The sequence below is a fragment of the Struthio camelus genome, chromosome 11, assembly GCF_040807025.1.
Source record: "Struthio camelus isolate bStrCam1 chromosome 11, bStrCam1.hap1, whole genome shotgun sequence".
NCBI lineage: Eukaryota > Metazoa > Chordata > Aves > Struthioniformes > Struthionidae > Struthio > Struthio camelus.
The window spans coordinates 9,017,615-9,030,650 of NC_090952.1; the positions used below are offsets into that span (position 1 = coordinate 9,017,615).

Sequence of the window (13,036 nt, forward strand, 5' to 3'; positions counted from 1 at the left end):
CAGAAGAAACAAGATTTCCTACGATAAAGCCCAATCAGCCGAAGTAACATTTCTTCCACTTCATAGCAACTTCTTTCATTTTAAGAGATTAGAAACTTAACAAACCCTCCCTAAAAACATTGTGTTCATTTTTCCACATCAGTGAACAGAGGCAAAGAGAGATTAAGTGATTTGAGTACGAATTAAATCCAATCACCCATTCTAAACATTGTATTTCACTGTCTTTCCAGAAAGCACCTCAGAGAGTCAGGAAATCATATTTGAGGCTGATATATTTGTCACAGTATTCATAAGAGGTATTATGAAAAAACAGAACTGTTCTATTTTTGAAACTTTCAGATTTATGGTTAATAATAATGTTATTGACTTCATTAATCGTATTTAAATCTTTCTGGGACATACAAACAAACTAACCTGCAGACCTTCATAGTACATACATTATAGGTTTTTTTGTTTTTTCTGCTACAGGACTGTAACAATGGTTCATAAACATGTGGTCAACATACAGAAGTAGTGGCTTTGCTGGATCACAGACATTATGAAACTCGTGTAATTAAAAGCTGGGACTTCTCTGAGGTTAGTGCTTTTTAGATTAAGAAAGACTGGGATGACAAAATGTCTCTTGGATCCAATAATAAGGCATTTCTTCTAGCAGTAATTGAAAAAATTAATGTTTTCATTTTTCCACTAACAACTACAAAGGTGTAAAAATTCAGCAATTCCAGAAATTGTTAATTCTTCACTGAATGACATATAGCCTTTTACATTACTCATATTAACAGGAAATACAGTAAATGAAACAGCAAACAATAGGTAGGCAATGCAAACAGTATTATCCCTAAAGAAATATTAATGACCTCTTCCTCAGGGAATCTGCCCTGATTTGCTAGGAGAAGAATGATAGTTCAAGATATAGCAATGTGACGAAACAGTGGAAGATACATTTCTCAACCCACTAGGAACGGGAACTGTCTGGAGATGAAGAGTTTCTGACTTAAACAATAGGAGCAAAATAAACAGTAATATAGGAACAGATTTGAGATGGGCGATATAAATGTAGTTTTTATTTTCCCAAATTTCAGAAATGTATTTTCCTTTTTATCTTCAGCAATCCCAATATTACTTGAAGATATTTATGATCTCAACTTTGTCTCTGCCTTTTTTGTTTGAAAGATTAGGTTGATAGCTAGATCACTGAGAAAACCCACCATCAATAGAAATTAAGTTTTCTGGATTTCAAAGAACCTTTAGAAGAAAATAAAAAACAAATTAAATCCAACAGAAACAATAGTAATTTCTGGACTACAGTATGGTTCTCAAATCTGTCTATCCACATGGGTGAGTTTTGCTTCAAGTCTAAGAATTAAAATATGATGTAAGTTTTATTTCAGAAAGAATGCTATTCTGAAAGTGAGTGACCTTACTGCAATGTCTATACTCGCCAAAAAGTAAAGTGAAGCAGCTGACTATAGGACAGCATACAAAACTCCTAAATGAGAAATGTCAGATATTTGTGATAAGGCCTGTCTTTCTTGTATTACTAATTTCCCCATCCCATCTACTAACAAACTTCACACATTTCGAGATGGATTCAGTTCAAATGTCATTAGACTTTCCTTAGACCTGCCATTAAAGGATTTTGTCCTTATATCTTTATCTTTCCTTATCAGTTTTCCACAATTCACAATTTCCAGTTCATATAGAGTAACACTTATTCGTTTATGGTTTATATACTTGTATTGCATCTCTGATACAAGAAACTTGCTTAAAAAAATTTATTTTCCTTTCAACAATTTTCCTCTTACTTTTTTACAAGTAAAAAACACCGGAACTATAGAGAAACAAGACAGAGAAACTGTAACTGTGACCACAACCTATGACTGATGCTGAAGACAAAAAAAGGTACTAAGCAATTAATAACAATAACTAAATATATTTACATTACTTAAATACTATAATCAAAGTACATATATATACTTGGCATATATATGCCAGGTAAATTGTCAAACTTTGTACACATTTTCCTTTGCAGTTGTCAGGATACTGATGCAAACTCAAGGCAAAACGCTTTCTTAAATGTAACGTCCCAACCTGTGTATCCAAATTTAATCCTAACCACTGAATGAATCTGGCTTCCAATTCTAACAGTAGCGTGCTTCCTTAACACCATAACAGGTATTCCCTCAGTACTGACTCAGCTATAATGATGAAACCTATAAACCACTGACATCTTTTCTTGTCTGTGATAAATTTTTCTTACACATCTTCCATTCAAGTACAGACGAGGCCCAACTCTGCTTAGTTTCTGAGATCCTACCTCAAGCACAAAAACCTTTAAACTAACATGCTTATTAGCTTTCTTACTGTTAAAGTGATTAACATGTTACCTCTTGCTAATTTTATGACTCAAAGAACTAGACGTTCAGCGTTGCTCACTTCTGGAGTTTTGTTAGAGTTATTTTTTTTTCCACTATTACTATAAAGTGAGATACTAATGAAATACTTTCTCTATAACAATCTTTAATATACTTACACTGTTCACACCTCTGTCATTAAAATATGCATACGTATCTGTAATATTTCAAATTATTACCTCAATGTATTGACTATCTAATGAATAAATTATTAATATAGATAGCCATAATTTATGTTTTTAAGTTCTATACTAAGCTTCTTTTCTGTTTTGGAATATTTACTTCCTAGTGAAGATGCCTTGCATGCAGATATCCTAAAGAGATATGCTAGCAGATCTGAACTCACTCTGCTGGCATGTTAAGCCGAGGTAATTTGGTACTTTGTATTTTAGAAGAGTCCAGATCAGCTTGTACTAACATTCACCATTCAGATATCAGCATAAAGACAAAGAACCAAACAGCATGTTAAGCTGAGGTAAATCTGCTTCTAAATCTGCTAAATCTGCTTCCACAGATTTACACTAGTGCCACTCAAAACAGTACCTGCTCCTATAGCTTTGAGGTGGCAGAAACAACCCGTCATCTATTTCAGAAGATTCCAGCTCAACTTGTACTAACATTTACCATGTAGATATCAGCATAAAGGCAGAGGATCAAACAGCATGTTAAGGTGAGGTAAATCAATTTTTGTTCAAAACACTGCACAGGCTAATAAGCCTCGCTGAATGGCTGGACTCCTCAGTCTGCGCACACCATCACACTAACATACCTTATGGGTTCTCGATGCCACATCGGGTTTATTAGCTCCCGGACAGCACAGCATCAATGCAATTGTACAGCTTCTGAGTCAGAGCTAGGCTGTGACTGGCTATCTTGGACTGCAGGCATAAAAACCTGGGTCTGTCTGCCGAGACATGCCCAGACCTATCCTAGTAAAGATTTCAAAATGGCTATATTTTATGATCTTGAAATAAATATATAGGGCCAAATACTACTCTTACATATACACAGGAGCAAATCAGGAGTAACTCATTATTCCATACTTCATTTGTTGATCACTAACTTCAGATCTGCTTCCACAGATTTACACCAGTGTCACTGAAAACAGTATCTGCTCCTATAGCTTTGAGGTGGCAGAAACAACCCGTCATCTATTTTAGAAGATCCCAGCTCAACTTGTACTAACATTTACCATTTAGATATCAGCATAAAGACAGAGGACCAAACAGTTTTAACACAGAGAGAGGAATATGCTGAATTAAGTTATTACTATGTATTATTACTATACATGATGATGATGATTACTATTGGCTATTACTGTGGCTAGAATACGCCTAGGGAAGGTAAGCCATTAAAGATTTCCCACACCTTTGCCCTCCCTATCCTAATATTAACAGCTCCAGTTTTATTCTTTTGGTTTCAGTCTTGCCAAGAAAAAAAAAAGATTTTTCCACTCTGTTTTTAAAGGAGTAAAATAATATTTTTGCCTTCTTATTCTCATTCTTTCTTTCTTCATTTTCCCTTAACTTCTTAGATACCACTTTGAGAGTGTTCTAGAGATGTTAAATTAAAACTGCCTTGCATATCAGCAACACTGATGTTAAATAGCGTTATCAAGGTCATTCTGACAAAAGGACCAGAAGCAATCTGTTTGTTTTGAAACTAGGTGCTTTGTTTAAATCTGTTTATTTCTGTATTAAGTCGAGGTATTCAGAGTTGTCATGATGACTCAGAGCAAAGTTGCAAAGCCTCAATTCTACAAAGAGATTACTCACTTTGTTTTTTTGCACTGAGCTGCTCTGAGTCAGCTTCAAATTGTTTCACATAGAGTACCTGGGTACATCTTCAAATGGTGCAGGTAACTTTTTAGCGCAGATTTCTGAAAGAAAAGCAGTCTCAGTATATCCAAGAAAATAACTAACTAGGCCTATTTTATCTGATATCCCCAAAGAAGCATTGGGTTTTAGAACAAGGGCAATTATAACAATATGAATGCCTATTTGTATTTTTTCCATAGGCAAGGAGTAACTTCTTAAAGGGTTACCACTCTGAGCTTAATACACTCTGAATGTGTTATACAACTAAGTTAGCTGCGCTCTTAATTTATTAGTGATTTCAGGGATTATATATTTAGACACTAAAAGGGTTTTTTTTTTTTGTACTTTCAGCCATCGGAAATATTTTTTTGCTTTCTACACCATGGTATCAAAAAAAGATTTTAGCAAAACTGAGAACCAGGTGTACAAAATTAGCCTAGTTTGTTTACTTGATCGTAAATAAGTGATTTTAAGTTTACCATAACTCTAAACAAGTGATGTACTTGTATAGATCTGTTTTTTTAATGATTGTTTGGGCTATATCTTCTCTTTAACTGGATGTACTTATATATTATACATACATATATATGTGTGTGAACTTCATATTGCTGTTGACTTTCTGATGACTGGAACTGACGGCGTAGAATATTTTGTAGTCTGTACACTGTAAATCATCTAAATACACTTTACACCATTTGCATCATATTTCAAAACTCAGTAGGTGTCTTTGCAACATGGAATGTGAAAATGAAATATATTACTATTGTACAGATAAGTTTACATTTACAGAATAACTCTGTAAGTTCAGTTGAACAAACAATAACCCAGATTGCCTGTCTAAACAACAATATCATCCTGAACGCTTTTAGGAAACAAAACAAAACAAAAAGACATCTTGGACGAAGCCGTTATATTTCTCTGAATCACACAGCTGCACTAATGCTTTCACGTGGGTCCACAGGGAAGCATATAAAAATAACCTCAAAGCTAAATAGCGGACTCCAGGAAAAGAAGGTGAGAGGAAGATGACCCAGTCCACTTGACAGTTATGACAAATTACTGTTGCTCCGTTGAAGGCATTTTGAATTATTTCTACTTATACGAGGCTTGAATTTGCTCCCCTCTTTTAACAGTATGTGAGTTATCTTTTCATAATCTTTTTTTTTCTCCTTCTCTTCAGATCACCTGACGTATTTTGCTGTTTTACTAGGCCCTTACAAAGCAGGCTTTAGCATGCCTTCCTTTCACAGCATTTTAAAGAACAAGTAAATGCTTATGTCTTGATTCAAGCTAAGATATCTACGTCATTAAATTATTTTCTAGAGAAAGATTATGGCTATTTATTATTTACTTTCTAAGGAAAGTATTATGGCTAACACGTGTCGGGTGCCTATTCACTAGATGAAGGCATCACAACAAATACCACTTCTTCTGCACACTTAATCTGCCATTCGTTTCTATTCTGACTTATTTAACAACTAACAGCTACTTTGCTTATTATGAAACTAAAAACGGGTATTTAATATCCCTATGTTCATTCCTGTCGACATATTTACCTTTAAATATGTGTTACCTTTAAGCGCTTTTTGTTCATTCTTTAAAATATATTATGTCCTTTACATATGTATCCTTGATGTTGTTCTGTAACTATTTCTCCAAATCACACACACACACAAAAAAATTGTAACTGCTTTAGCAACTTATTCTATCACAGCCGTCACAGTTTTAGAAAGCTATCCTGAGTCACGAATTCTGCCAACCTATTTGGGATATAATTAATTTGTAAGACACTGTATGAAATACAGTTTCATTACATCATGTAATGCTTTTATGCAGATGGGATCAGCATCCAATGCCAGGTTCACTTTGCAAGATTCACGAACGATTGAAACTTGGAATGTGAAAACTTCAGAATCTGATTTAAGAAGCAACAGCAGAATGTTAGGCAAGATTTTAAAAACTGAACACTAAAAGTGATATAAATGCATACATGGTACTCCTTACCTTCAAGAGTTTTAGGACAGAAATTTTGGAGAAAGTCTGTTATGAAGAAATGAGGAGGTACTTTGTTCCCAAATACAGCAAGTGCCTTCAAGAAAAAATGGAAGTAAGCCTGTTCTGATCTAGTATAAAATATATCAGATAATTTAGAGACCCACTGCCTCTGTATTATTATTCATTTTTTGTATTCTGGTAAGGGTCATTATGCTGCCTATTATACAAATACATACAAAAATAACACTGAACTGCCAACTTTACAGTATTAAATAAGTAACGGAAGATCCCATTACTGAAAGCACCATAATAAGGGAAGCCCTGAAAGGCATTAAGTTACTGGTTTTGCACTGATACAACATATATACAGACACTTTTTCCTCTCTGCTACCCCTACTCAAAATTGTTTAATAAAAAAGAAACTAGGTTGTGGGTATATGGGAAAATTACTCTGTCCTCCAGGATGCATCACTACAAAGAAGGCTTGAGTTAATCTATGTTGATGTATTAAAAGAAGTATAATATAAAACAAATCATATTAACAATGCCACAACTACCTGAAATTTACTAAAGGTTTAACACCTTTTCCTGTGGATAGTATGATGAAAAATCAAGTAGACTGACACTTGTTCATCAGCCACACGGTATGCCAGTCACAGGGACTATATAGATCAGGTTTACCAGTTTTATCTTCCGTACCATAAGGGAGTAGCTTTCAGAATGACAGGCTCTTAAAAACACAGGCACTTAATAATTTTGATAATTACCCTTATGATTATTTATTACTCACTCTGTTCTTCATTGTTCATAAAGTGATAGAAAGTAAAGCTTAACAAGCACTGAAGATTAACAGTAACAACAGAATGGCCCTGACAACAGAATTACAGGAGACTGAGCAAATACTCAGTGACAATCTCCTGTTGTTTCAATTATTGCATATTTTTTCAATTTCATCATCCTCTAGTCTGCTCTGTAACAATTTTTAGTTTTTGTGAAAACGACGAGTGAATCTGTCAGAGTTCCTGCTGAAGAATAAAAGCAGGTGTAAAGATCATATAGGACTGAATTTCAAGCTACAGGCTTAAAATTAGATTGCACAATCTACACTCATGTTGTGAGCAGCTACCTACCCAGGCAGCTCTACAGGCTAAACTCACCATAGTGATATTTCCTCATGAATTGACAGGTACACAATCTGTCCCTTACACAAAATTTTCCCAAAACCTCACTATTACTGTAAAAAATACAAATGTCTAACATTGAAATGAATGATTTCAAGGTACATTTTCTCATCTACTTTAGATTTTCCTCCTTCATAAGCAGGAGAAGGAAATAAATAGTATTTAGTATTAGGCTTCACATATAATCACTGTTGCTATCAAATTAGGAATTCTAAATGCTTGATTCTGAGTAGGTAACAAGCATCATTAACCTCTTTAACCACTAGGAACAATGGACCTTTGCAATTCTACCTGATCTAACACTAACAAATGAATGCGTTAACCTCAATTATTTACGGGTAAATCAGTGTTCATCTGTAAAATCTGTTGACTGAATCGCGTTAAAAGTCATTTCAGGGCTTCATTAGCAGATTGGAATATTTGGTTATTCTATTATTAAATTCTTAAATTTAACAAAAGGAAACATTTTTTTTTGTTGATTTGTATGTGAGCACAGCTCATTTTTTGGAAATAATTACCAAGAACTCAGCTTTCTTTAATCATATTTTACTTAGTGATCGTTAGTCTTGCCAGATCTGCCTGGAATCAAACACAAACAGTCCTTTGCAACCCATGTAGGTGTCACTGATAAACTCCCTCATTGTCACAGGTTTGCTTGCTCTTTAGTTGGGATAAAAAGTGAGTGCCCAGGGAACAAGCACTAGCTTCAGACCTAACAACAGCGTACGGCGTCCCATTTATGAATGAGCAGCAATACACACTTAGCAATATGGTAACAAAGTTCTTAGGGAAGCTGTAAGGCGTTCTTGCATTCTACCGTGTCATTCATCACGCCGTTCTTCCTGGAAGTTGTATTATGGGGGCTACATGAAGGAGCAGCCCTGACAGAGCTAGTATTTCCTTTCATGAGCAAGTGAAGAAGTTGGGGTAAATTGGGTCGGAAGTAAACATAATCATCCTATCGCTCCCTTCTGTGTCAGCAAGCGGAGCTGACTGGACATGAGGGAGGGAAAATAATTCATCTGGCAATGGGCCGATAGCATACTCCCCACTTGTGCAATGCTACAGCTCACGGGAAATATGATTCAGAGGACTGTTTCTGAGTCATAATTTCTTTCTGAGCTCTTTCTGAAGTGGTGAGGCTAAATCCTGTCCCATACTTGGAACTACAAGCAAAGCTTCAACCTTATTCTAAATTTTGAAATGTACCAAGGAGATCAAAAACAGTAAGTTTGTTAGGGGGAATGTTCTAGTAATTACTACCTCACTTAGCAGTAATTAAATAAGATTAATATATTTTAACAAAGGAGCAATTACCCACTGCTAATGACTTTAAACTGTAAAAATACATATCTAATATCTGTTTTCTAAAATGTCTGTATTGTCCTGCCACACATTCAAGATATCCTACATATGGAAAGCTGAGACATTTATTAACAAAACTTTACAGAGATCCTGTCATCCAGGCATCAAATAAGCACCAGTAAAGATTGTTAATATGCAACATCACCATGAACGATCATTTTAGCCAATTTGCTATTTTACCCTTTAAAGATACTGGGAGGGAAATCATCTGCTAAAAATTAACAAATAATTTATTTTGAAACAACATTATAATTCATTATAGATTAAAATTGGCAATAATTTATGACCTTGTTAACAACTAACATTTACATCTATGTTAGAGGAAGATCATAATCAATCTAATTTACACTGTAAAGGGCTGCACTTGTAAATATGTTTCTTTATGGCAAGTAGAGAGATTGAAAACATCCTTTTTTAACTGCACCACAATGTGTCTTTGTTCTACTGTTCCAGAGTCCCCTAGCCATTGAAAACATTGCTAAGCTTTCTAAATCATTCATGCTAAGCATAACAAATAATTGTCTTTGTAATCAAGGACTATAAATAAATCTTAACTGGCCAGTCATTCAGATGTGGGCCATGACAGAAAAACAGCCTAATTCTAAATGATGCAAGAATTTCTGACACCTCAACCCATTTAAAGCAATATTGAAAGTATCATGAAATAACTTAAAAATCCAGCAAATTATCATAAAGGTGTACAGACCTTCATGTACGCTATGAGAGAAGACAGTGCTGAGCCTTACTAGGCACTTAGTCTGGAGCGTAAGTGTTTTCATCGTGCTCCGGCTTCAGGTAATGATCCTATTGACTCAGCCAGCCTGGGCTCTCCTGTTTAAGATTTAACGCTTATCCGCACTGGGAATTTTTCTATCATCAGTTGTATTATACTGGAAAACACCTACTGCAGGTACTGTAGTGCCATAACGTAGGTTTCCTAGTGGCACAACGTATCCTTATTTGAAGCTCTAGGTTACTTGCTGAGGCATCTCTGAGTCAACAAATTGTAGCAGTATTTTAACTAAGAAGTTCTCTGTCTTCACCTCTATTTTTCAAATATTTCTTACATCATCCTTGAAATCCAGTAGTAACCAGTAAAAATTAGCAGCAATTTCTACATTTTTAAATGACTTCATAAAAATTACTTTGACAAAACTGTTTCTTGATATACCTATCCCATATGACATTTCATAGATTTGCATTCACTAAAGATAATTCACTTCACAGAAAAATTAAATGTTTATGTTACTCTGACAAGCGAAAATCACAGAGCTAGGTTTCAGATTTTCCATAATAAAGCTTTCTTTCAATGGATTATAGAAAAGACACAACAAAAACTTTGCCTTGTTTACTCCTCACTTTTCCCTTTGAGGCTACCTGCTAGCCTCAAGTGTTCTATGGCTGTCTATCTACACCATGAAGTAGGTGTGAAGTACAACACAAAAAGATACTGTGCTGAGGGCAAAAGTCCATACTATAGGCATATCCTGGCTTTTACTTTAGACAAACTTTAATTTAGTCCCATTGACTCACTGCTCATTAGCAGCTGGAGTGCATTAAGGCTATGTCCACATTAGCAAGATGTATGGAACGGTAGAGCAGATTTGGAGGGCAAAATAATTGGTGTTGAAGATTCGATGTCCACGCTGTGTGCATTTTGCAGTTTATTTCATAGTAGTTCTAGGCTGATTCCATGAACTCGCTAGCATGCGATGCATTAGATGTGCTCTCATACCACAAATTTGGGTATAATTTCATTAGAAAGGAACTGAGTTTCTGCACTCCAGAACTGTTCCACATTGCAAAGTGGAGCAAAGTAAGTAGGGACAAATGAGAAATTAATTTCTAAAGTTCACTTCTGATCCAAACTAAAACACTAATGTAGATGCATCATAATTGTGCTCCTGGAATGCACCTTTTCATTCAGATTAGATGTCATCTAAAAGGAATTCAGTTTGCATTCTCTAAGACTGTTCTGCAACGCAACTGAAGTGTGCTAAGTAGGGATGATTGAGAGATTCTCTTCAAAAATGCACCATTAAACCTAACTAAAATACTAATGTAGACACCCGCTTGGCAACAGAGGCACACAGGAGCTCTGACATTCTCTGTTTTTGACTTCACTACGTGCTTTCTTGAAAAGCTGTACACAATTAGTTTACTTCTTGCATTAATGCTTTAAAAAGAAAGACAAGTCTTCTGGAGTAGGGTGTCATCTACTACAGACCGCATCATTCCCTGTTCAAGAGGCTAAAGAGACATAAGACACTACTTTGCTATCTTGCAGGGGCTACCTGTATTTAGATAATAGTATGTAAACAAGAGAAACATGCAAAAACACAACCATCCTGTCCTGCAAATACGTAAAAATGGCTCCCCAAAGTGAGGAGCAAAGGAGCTCTCACCCTGCTTTTTCAATGGACTGACCACTGGAGTGGCTCCAAATTATTATTGTCTAAAGGAAGACGGAAACATTTTACTCTAGGCTGGCAGTAACTCTACCCTGGAATTTGGCCATGTTTGTCAAAAATCAGTAATAATAGTAAAATTAAAATATTATGTCTTTCTGATAGAAGGTCTAGTATCCACAAAAGTGGATTATGCTGCTTTTATATGACCAGTGGAGGCATTTCTGAGCTGTCAGTCAAAGATACCCCACAGCAAAAACAGCAGTCCAGCTTTTCCAGCAGAAAAAGGGAACAGGTGGAAAGGAACAGAACAGGTGGGAGTACCAGCTTCTTCATGGAACAGGATCCTTTACACCAGGATTCCTTTTAAAAAATATTTTCCCTTAAGTTAGATGCTCTTTTCTCTTCCGAGTAGCACTTTTCTTAAGTTCAGTTGGTCAACCATTGCTCCATTATAAAACAACACAATTTTAAGAAAATCTCATTCCATTCCACAGTCTTATAAAACAACATAGAACAAGAATACAAATCTAAATAAAAAGCTAATCAATTAAAAACTATGCATTCCAACTTTTTCCTAATTCAGTAGTTCATAAACATTTACAAAATATGCTCTTACATAATGAAGAACGATAATTCAGACACAGTTTGGAATTCCCACAGCAATCATTTTCAGAAAATTATTTTGATGACCATGGCTAGATTCAGATGTAGTTCTTTCTCTCTTGTACTAAGAAGAAAGGACAATTTCTGTCAATAAGAATAAAAGACAGTAGAGAAGCTAAATGAAAGTGACACAACATAAAACTGCTGACATAACAGTCAGTTTATTAAGTGTGGCTGTTGTTAAGACAAGTGCACACACACTCATTCCCTGAGATAGATAACGCTGGAGAAATTCAGGTTAAAAACAATCTGATTCCCACTAGCATTCCAGTATTAATACTCCAAGAACGAAGCTGCCATCAGAAAAGGAAAGTAAAATCAAACATACCAAGGTACTTTGCAAAGTTTTATTTTCTACCTTTACTGCTAAAGTAAGCTCCCATTCTCAGGAAAGGAAGACACAAATTGTTTGTAATTTCCTAAGTCAAAAGATGACACTGAGAGGCAAATAAATAATTTTTTTTAACTTGAGGTATTTTTACAAGTAAGGATGGAAATAACTGGAGAGGCTGTACGACCCAGCAAAATGCTGAAAGTTCTCATTTATAAACAGTCTATGTGGCATTCACTTTAACTTCCACTGAATAATTTTTAAAAAGGAAAGATTTAAAGATGTACTGGCTAACTGAGATATATATATATATATATATATATATAAAACATTTTTCCAATAAATCCAATGTTCCAGCAAAGAAGACAATGGGAAAGGTTCATTTGCAGTCCGTTTGGGGGAAAAATGTTCTACTTTCACCAAAACAGTCCTGTCTGCTCATCAGCATTAATATTTGAGAACTGACATTTACTATACCACTTTTTATTTCCAGTTTTATAAATGGGTATTTCTGTTCCACCTTGATATTCTTCAGTGACAATCTATGAAATTTGTAAATAAAAGTTTGGTTGCTTAACTTTCCTTATCTTACTGACCTTGAGATATAGCTAAAAATTGTATTTCACAAAGGAAGGACACATTTACGCCTCTTTCACTAAAGCAGTTGCTTTCACATAATTTCAATGTTATCACCACTATATAACCCAAATAGTACAGAACAAGTATCCATAAATAGGAAAACAAATAGGCAGCATAATCTTACTATTCATTCCTGATCCAGTGAGAAAATGTTTTGCAAATTTGAGCATATGCCTTTGAAAAACAGCAGTCTGTGGTTCTTTTCACTGCATGGTGACAC

General features: G+C 35.1%; 1 protein-coding gene across 6 annotated transcripts in view; it reads right to left on the reverse strand.

Moving 5' to 3' along the window:
• The window catches only part of NXT2 (nuclear transport factor 2 like export factor 2), a 95,741-nt gene that overhangs the window by 77,629 nt on the left and 5,076 nt on the right, over nucleotides 1-13,036 (reverse strand). The window contains exon 1 of one of the 6 annotated variants that reach the window (XM_068956955.1): nucleotides 3,184-3,320. The exons of the other annotated variants lie outside the window; for them this stretch is intronic. The gene's annotated coding sequence lies outside the window, so the exon portion shown is untranslated. Of the gene's footprint in view, nucleotides 1-3,183; nucleotides 3,321-13,036 lie in introns of those variants that run through there. 6 annotated transcript variants of the gene reach the window in all.